This window comes from Scomber japonicus, chromosome 6 (assembly GCF_027409825.1).
Source record: "Scomber japonicus isolate fScoJap1 chromosome 6, fScoJap1.pri, whole genome shotgun sequence".
Classification (NCBI taxonomy): Eukaryota; Metazoa; Chordata; class Actinopteri; order Scombriformes; family Scombridae; genus Scomber; species Scomber japonicus.
Genome location: NC_070583.1, coordinates 3,328,980 through 3,338,622, shown reverse-complemented (window position 1 = coordinate 3,338,622; position 9,643 = coordinate 3,328,980).

Here is a 9,643-nt window from a genome sequence, read left to right as displayed (position 1 = left end):
CAAGGCAGATCCTGAAATCGCCGTAGCAACCGCAGGGCCTTAGCTGACCTTGGCAACCTGTCGCTGGGCAGAATCTGACCTACCTGTCTGTCTGTTTTGCCAGTTAACTGAGCTAGTATTGATAGTCTCTCTCTACATATATACATATGAATTATATTGACACTCTTACTGCTCAAATGCTGGCTTGTGTGTGTGTGTGTGTGTGTGTGTGTGTGTGTGTGTGTGTGTGTGTGTGTGTGTGAGAGTGTGTGTGTGAGTACACACTGTGTTGTAGTGCTTAGAGTTAGTGCATGTTGCTACTGCCTTGTGCTCTGTGTGCTACTCTCTGCTTACATCTACTGTTACACTTGATACTGACTAGTAAGATGTACTTAATACTGCCACAGTAAAAGTTACTTAGTGTTATATGATCAGGTTGACTTTTGAACACTGGAAATAAATGGTGTACTCGTCCCGGCAGTAGCCCCGTGGCACTCAAAATTTCCCTGGAATTTTCTAGTGTTTACTTTACAATTCTCTTCCGCCATATTTCGGCGCGTAACTCCTCCCACAGCTTTGAGAAAACCCTGACAATATATACATCAAAACGTGCGGCTCGATCGGGGGAGGGGTGCTATGACTTTTGGTGTTGAAATTCCTATTTTTCCCAAAGTTATTCCCAAAACAAAACAGGCATAATTCTCCATTGGAAATGAATGGGAATTTCTTTTTGAACACAAAATTTCATCTTTTTTCAGAGTCACCTAGCTCTCTTATACTTGCACATGGAAATGTGATTCAAACTTTAAAACGAAGGACAACTTGTTCTCTCTTCACAACACTAAACTGTTTTTCCATAACATGTAAACTTTTCAAACTATGAGCATTCAAACGAGGAGTGGAAATCACTTTTTAGAGTGGAAGCATTAGTTATTGACACTCTTACTGCTCAAATGCAGGCCAGGCAGGTATGTGTGTGTGTGTGTGTGTGTGTGTGTGTGTGTGTGTGTGTGTGTGTGTGTGTGTGTTTGTATACACTATGTTGTGTGCTAATACAGGGTATGTGTGAAGCGTCAAGTGCTGTAGTGTAGTGCTTAGAGTTAGTGCATGTTGCTACTGCCTTGTGCTCTGTGTGCTACTCTCTGCTTACATGTACTGTTACACTTGATACTGACCAGTAAGATGTACTTAATACTGCCACAGTAAAAGTTACTTAGTGTTATATGATCAGGGTGACTTTTGAAGACTGGAAATAAATCGTGTACTCATCCCGGCAGTAGCCCCGTGGCACTCAAAATTTCCCTGGAATTTTCTAGTGTTTACTTTACAATTCTCTTCCGCCATATTTCGGCGCGTAACTCGCGCGAAATGGGAATTTCTTTTTAAACACAAAATTTCATCTTTTTTCGAAGTCAACTAGCTCTCTCATACCTGCACATAGAAATGTGATTCAAACTTTAAAACGGAGGAAAACTTGTCCTCTCTGGAAAAATACCAAACTGTTTTGACATAACATGTAAACTTTTCAAACTATGAGCAGTCAAACGAGGAGTGGAAAACACTTTTTCGTCAAAGTTAGAGTGGAAGCAGCAGTTAGCTAGAGTGTGAGAAGCAGTAAACCATAACCTTAATTTTTATTTTTAACTCGAGCTCACGGCCAAACCGTAAAAAGGAGACACATAATTTTTGGTCAAAATATAGACATAGGTGTTGGGATTCATAAAATGTGACTTTGACCGGCGGGATCTGCACAAAATTTAAACAGGGGGGCCGAGACCGGCGGCAATCCCTGTCTCGCTCCCCATTAAACCTAATGTAATCGTCTTCTTATTTCAAAATAATCTCACTCTGTGTTCACACTGAGCTTACTCGCTCATTTTAAGGAATATCTGAATAAAATAAACACTGTGAGAATCTGCCGGCTTCTGTGTCTCTCACGGTGTTTTCGGTTTTTGGACAGGAGTTACGGTTTTCTCACAGTTTGCAATTGTTCGGGACCTTGTCAGAAGCCAAATCCTTTAGAATTTTGAGACATTTTTCAAGGCAGATCCTGAAATCGCCGTAGCAACCGCAGGGCCTTAGCTGACCTTGGCAACCTGTCGCTGGGCAGAATCTGACCTACTTTTTTGTGATTGGCTAAACTGATCTACCTTTTTGTGATTGGCTAATTCTACCTGTCTGTCTGTTTTGCCAGTTAACTGAGCTAGTATTGATAGTCTCTCTTTATATATATACATATGAATTATATTGACACTCTTACTGCTCAAATGCTGGCTTGTGTGTGTGTGTGTGTGTGTGTGTGTGTGTGTGTGTGTGTGTGTGTGTGAGAGTGTGTGTGTGAGTACACACTGTGTTGTAGTGCTTAGAGTTAGTGCATGTTGCTGCTGCCTTGTGCTCTGTGTGCTACTCTCTGCTTACATCTACTGTTACACTTGATACTGACTAGTAAGATGTACTTAATACTGCCACAGTAAAAGTTACTTAGTGTTATATGATCAGGTTGACTTTTGAACACTGGAAATAAATGGTGTACTCGTCCCGGCAGTAGCCCTGTGGCACTCAAAATTTCCCTGGAATTTTCTAGTGTTTACTTTACAATTCTCTTCCGCCATATTTCGGCGCGTAACTCCTCCCACAGCTTTGAGAAAACCCTGACAATATATACATCAAAACGTGCGGCTCGATCGGGGGAGGGGTGCTATGACTTTTGGTGTTGAAATTCCTATTTTTCCCAAAGTTATTCCCAAAACAAAACAGGCATAATTCTCCATTGGAAATGAATGGGAATTTCTTTTTGAACACAAAATTTCATCTTTTTTCAGAGTCACCTAGCTCTCTTATACTTGCACATGGAAATGTGATTCAAACTTTAAAACGAAGGACAACTTGTTCTCTCTTCACAACACTAAACTGTTTTTCCATAACATGTAAACCTTTCAAACTATGAGCATTCAAACGAGGAGTGGAAATCACTTTTTAGAGTGGAAGCATTAGTTATTGACACTCTTACTGCTCAAATGCAGGCCAGGCAGGTATGGTGTGTGTGTGTGTGTGTGTGTGTGTGTGTGTGTGTGTGTGTGTGTGTTTGTATACACTATGTTGTGTGCTAATACAGGGTATGTGTGAAGCGTCAAGTGCTGTAGTGTAGTGCTTAGAGTTAGTGCATGTTGCTACTGCCTTGTGCTCTGTGTGCTACTCTCTGCTTACATGTACTGTTACACTTGATACTGACCAGTAAGATGTACTTAATACTGCCACAGTAAAAGTTACTTAGTGTTATATGATCAGGGTGACTTTTGAAGACTGGAAATAAATCGTGTACTCATCCCGGCAGTAGCCCCGTGGCACTCAAAATTTCCCTGGAATTTTCTAGTGTTTACTTTACAATTCTCTTCCGCCATATTTCGGCGCGTAACTCGCGCGAAATGGGAATTTCTTTTTAAACACAAAATTTCATCTTTTTTCGAAGTCAACTAGCTCTCTCATACCTGCACATAGAAATGTGATTCAAACTTTAAAACGGAGGAAAACTTGTCCTCTCTGGAAAAATACCAAACTGTTTTGACATAACATGTAAACTTTTCAAACTATGAGCAGTCAAACGAGGAGTGGAAAACACTTTTTCGTCAAAGTTAGAGTGGAAGCAGCAGTTAGCTAGAGTGTGAGAAGCAGTAAACCATAACCTTAATTTTTATTTTTAACTCGAGCTCACGGCCAAACCGTAAAAAGGAGACACATAATTTTTGGTCAAAATATAGACATAGGTGTTGGGATTCATAAAATGTGACTTTGACCGGCGGGATCTGCACAAAATTTAAACAGGGGGGCCGAGACCGGCGGCAATCCCTGTCTCGCTCCCCATTAAACCTAATGTAATCGTCTTCTTATTTCAAAATAATCTCACTCTGTGTTCACACTGAGCTTACTCGCTCATTTTAAGGAATATCTGAATAAAATAAACACTGTGAGAATCTGCCGGCTTCTGTGTCTCTCACGGTGTTTTCGGTTTTTGGACAGGAGTTACGGTTTTCTCACAGTTTGCAATTGTTCGGGACCTTGTCAGAAGCCAAATCCTTTAGAATTTTGAGACATTTTTCAAGGCAGATCCTGAAATCGCCGTAGCAACCGCAGGGCCTTAGCTGACCTTGGCAACCTGTCGCTGGGCAGAATCTGACCTACTTTTTTGTGATTGGCTAAACTGATCTACCTTTTTGTGATTGGCTAATTCTACCTGTCTGTCTGTTTTGCCAGTTAACTGAGCTAGTATTGATAGTCTCTCTTTATATATATACATATGAATTATATTGACACTCTTACTGCTCAAATGCTGGCTTGTGTGTGTGTGTGTGTGTGTGTGTGTGTGTGTGTGTGTGTGTGTGTGTGTGTGAGAGTGTGTGTGTGAGTACACACTGTGTTGTAGTGCTTAGAGTTAGTGCATGTTGCTACTGCCTTGTGCTCTGTGTGCTACTCTCTGCTTACATCTACTGTTACACTTGATACTGACTAGTAAGATGTACTTAATACTGCCACAGTAAAAGTTACTTAGTGTTATATGATCAGGTTGACTTTTGAACACTGGAAATAAATGGTGTACTCGTCCCGGCAGTAGCCCCGTGGCACTCAAAATTTCCCTGGAATTTTCTAGTGTTTACTTTACAATTCTCTTCCGCCATATTTCGGCGCGTAACTCCTCCCACAGCTTTGAGAAAACCCTGACAATATATACATCAAAACGTGCGGCTCGATCGGGGGAGGGGTGCTATGACTTTTGGTGTTGAAATTCCTATTTTTCCCAAAGTTATTCCCAAAACAAAACAGGCATAATTCTCCATTGGAAATGAATGGGAATTTCTTTTTGAACACAAAATTTCATCTTTTTTCAGAGTCACCTAGCTCTCTTATACTTGCACATGGAAATGTGATTCAAACTTTAAAACGAAGGACAACTTGTTCTCTCTTCACAACACTAAACTGTTTTTCCATAACATGTAAACCTTTCAAACTATGAGCAGTCAAACGAGGAGTGGAAATCACTTTTTAGAGTGGAAGCATTAGTTATTGACACTCTTACTGCTCAAATGCAGGCCAGGCAGGTATGTGTGTGTGTGTGTGTGTGTGTGTGTGTGTGTGTGTGTGTGTGTGTGTGTTTGTATACACTATGTTGTGTGCTAATACAGGGTATGTGTGAAGCGTCAAGTGCTGTAGTGTAGTGCTTAGAGTTAGTGCATGTTGCTACTGCCTTGTGCTCTGTGTGCTACTCTCTGCTTACATGTACTGTTACACTTGATACTGACCAGTAAGATGTACTTAATACTGCCACAGTAAAAGTTACTTAGTGTTATATGATCAGGGTGACTTTTGAAGACTGGAAATAAATCGTGTACTCATCCCGGCAGTAGCCCCGTGGCACTCAAAATTTCCCTGGAATTTTCTAGTGTTTACTTTACAATTCTCTTCCGCCATATTTCGGCGCGTAACTCGCGCGAAATGGGAATTTCTTTTTAAACACAAAATTTCATCTTTTTTCGAAGTCAACTAGCTCTCTCATACCTGCACATAGAAATGTGATTCAAACTTTAAAACGGAGGAAAACTTGTCCTCTCTGGAAAAATACCAAACTGTTTTGACATAACATGTAAACTTTTCAAACTATGAGCAGTCAAACGAGGAGTGGAAAACACTTTTTCGTCAAAGTTAGAGTGGAAGCAGCAGTTAGCTAGAGTGTGAGAAGCAGTAAACCATAACCTTAATTTTTATTTTTAACTCGAGCTCACGGCCAAACCGTAAAAAGGAGACACATAATTTTTGGTCAAAATATAGACATAGGTGTTGGGATTCATAAAATGTGACTTTGACCGGCGGGATCTGCACAAAATTTAAACAGGGGGGCCGAGACCGGCGGCAATCCCTGTCTCGCTCCCCATTAAACCTAATGTAATCGTCTTCTTTTTTCAAAATAATCTCACTCTGTGTTCACACTGAGCTTACTCGCTCATTTTAAGGAATATCTGAATAAAATAAACACTGTCAGAATCTGCCGGCTTCTGTGTCTCTCACGGTATTTTCGGTTTTTGGACAGGAGTTACGGTTTTCTCACAGTTTGCAATTGTTCGGGACCTTGTCAGAAGCCAAAATCTTCTGAATTTTCAGAATTCTTTCCATGCAGATTCTCAAATCACCATAGCAACCGCAGGGCCTTAGCTGACCTTGGCAACCTGTTGCTGGGCAGAATCTGACCTACATTTTTGTGATTGGCTAAACTGATCTACCTTTTTGTGATTGGCTAATTCTACCTTCTGTCTGTTTTGCCAGTTAACCGAGGTAGCCTGGCTGCTAGCTCGGCCGCGATAGCGGCCGAAAGCGCTCAGCGATAGTATAGCTGTTGACTTTGATTGACAGGTGACACTTGATGGGGGGGGGGGGGGGTTCAGCGAACTCAGCAGGCATGCCCACAGTGTTTGGGAGAGACAGACGCTGATTTTTACACAACTTAGACCTTAAGACTAATGTTATTATCGCCCACCACATTAACATATGGAGACAGACATAAAAAAAATGTGGAAATTTAGAAATACAGAAATAAATAAATGTAAAAATAAATAAATGAATAAATAAATGTGACTGTGTCAGGTCATTTGAATGAAGTGTTTAATTAATTCATGTTTACTGTTGACAAAATATTGTATTGTTTTGTGTTGTAGGGCAAAACTAGGAGAAAAGTTGTTAATATTTGAGTGATATATTTATAGTATTTTGATAGTTATATTTATATTTAAGTTTACAATTAATATGTCTGATTTTATTTATGTGTCATTACTATCATGGTGTAGCTCTGTTCATGAGGGGGAGGAAGAGGCAGAGGTCAGAGGTCAACCAGTTCAATGAGCCTGAAACCAGGAGAGCTACAGGCTCACAGACTTACAGCTGAGTAAGTATGTTGCTTTGCTTGTTTGTATTATTTCATAAATTCCCTCCATAAATACTATCCTGTGAAATAAGGCCAGATTACATCAGTACAGCATTACCTCTGAACTGACACTGGCTCTACATATAATGTGAAAACTGCATCTGGTCATAATAAATCTGATTTATGAACTAATACAATATTAACAATCTTCTCATTTCAGGAGATAATTCAGGACCTGGACCTTGAGCAGTCTCATCAGCTGCTGCACTGTCTGATGAGAGACCCAAGCATGATGTTCAACCTACTGTCTTCATCACCTGGAGACCTACAGCATCACCTCACCCTGTCTTCATCACCTGGAGACCTACAGCATCACCTCACCCTGTCCTCATCACCTGGAGACCTACAGCATCACCTCACCCTGTCCTCATCACCTGGAGACCTACAGCATCACCTCAGCCTGTCTTCATCACCTGGAGACCTACAGCATCACCTCACCCTGTCCTCATCACCTGGAGACCTACAGCATCACCTCACCCTGTCTTCATCACCTGGAGACATACATCATCACCTCACCCTGTCTTCATCACCTGGAGACCTACAGCATCACCTCACCCTGTCTTCATCACCTGGAGACCTACAGCATCACCTCACCCTGTCTTCATCACCTGGAGACATACATCATCACCTCACCCTGTCTTCATCACCTGGAGACCTACAGCATCACCTCACCCTGTCTTCATCACCTGGAGACCTACAGCATCACCTCACCCTGTCTTCATCACCTGGAGACCTACAGCATCACCTCAGCCTGTCCAGGGTCAGCCAGCCTGGTGTTTCTGCCAGAGATGCAGATTCCCTCCAACATGAAGCACTTAGAGACAGAAGAGTAGTGATACCAAGCTGCTGTGTGGAGATCTGTCACTCACACTGTATTAAAATAAATATGGAAAACAACACATGGGTGTTTGTAATAGAGTAAAATGACCATCTATGTATTATTATCAGTATAAAACAGAACAATCACAATATCAGTAGAAATAATAAAAATGTACACAAACATATTTATAAATGACATAGTTAGTTAGTCTTATATAGTTAGATACTCAGTTGTTAGTTGAAGCTTGTTACTCTAAGTGTGTGACACAGAGGAGAGGAGGCATGACTGAAGGGAAATACATTTATTGAGGGGAATAGAACTGAGAGCTGGGGCAGGGGAACTGCTGTGAGGGTTAGGGTCCAGGTCTGAGGAGCAGGGTCCAGGTCTGAGGAGCAGGGTCTGGGATGCCTTTAAAGAGAATAAATACAGAGCCATTATTAGTCTCATGTCATTGTTACTGGATAACTGAGAAGACTGATATGATGCTACAGTAATGTGTAATAATAATAATAATAATAATAATAATAATAAAATAATAAGTATTATTATTATTATTATATTATTAATTATTATTATTATTATTACTACTACTAATAATAATAATAATAATTATTATTATTATTATAAATAATAATAATGATAAAATAATAAGTATTATTATTATTAATAATAATAATAATTAATCACAACAATAAATAATAATAAATAATAATAATAATAATATAATTATTATTATTATATTATACATAATAATAATAATCATAATAATAATATAATTATTATTATTATATTATACATAATAATAATAATAATAATAGAAAAAATGTGCAGATTTTATTTTAGTTTAGGAAATGAGCAGACCTTGATCTGAATGAAACAAACATCATATTATAGATACTGATAACATGCTGCTCTAAATCAAATCTGGGATGAATAAAGTCAATGTGTTTATCTGTGTATTAATCTGTTTATGTAATAAAACTAGCAGTAGTTAACAACTGTAAATAATCATATTGTGATAGCAAACCTGTGTTTCTATGTCTTCATGTCAGTAAACAAACATATAACACATAGTACTGACTAACTAGACAGTGAGCTGAATGTCAGCAGGTAACGTTATAACACTTTATGTGAAGCAGCGCTGATGTTACTCACCTGTCCGGCAGAGCAGGCAGAGCAGCGTCTGCTGCCTTCACTCCCCGCTCCTACGCTGGGTATCCTCTGTCCCTTAGCCGGCTCTCCTCTGTCCTTCCCGGGTCTCCTCTGTCCCTGTGCCGGGTCTCCTCTGTCCCTCCGCTGTAATAAAATCACGCTGATGTGTCAGCTGATGTGTGTGTGTATGTGTGCGTGTGTGTGTGTGTGCGTGCGTGCGTGCGCGCGCAGCATCGCTGTTTTGGAACTTGAATTTGAAGGATGTTTATCAACTGTAGCCTAGCAACCGTGGCACTCAAAATTTCCCTGGAATTTTCTAGTGTTTACTTTACAATTCTCTTTTGCCATATTTCGGCGCGTAACTCCTCCCACAGCTTTGAGAAAACCCCGACAATATATACATCAAAACGTGCGGCTCGATTGGGGGAGGGGTGCTATGACTTTTGGTGTTGAAATTCCTATTTTTCCCAAAGTTATTCCCAAAACAAAATAGGCATAATTCTCCATTGGAAATGAATGGGAATTTCTTTTTAATCACAAAATTTCATCTTTTTTCAGAGTCACCTAGCTCTCTTATACTTGCACATAGAAATGTGATTCAAACTTTAAAACGAATGAAAACTTGTGCTCTCTTCACAACACTAAACTGTTTTAACATAACATTTAAACTTTTCAAACTATGAGCAGTCAAACGAGGAGTGGAAATCACTTTTTCTTCAAAGTTA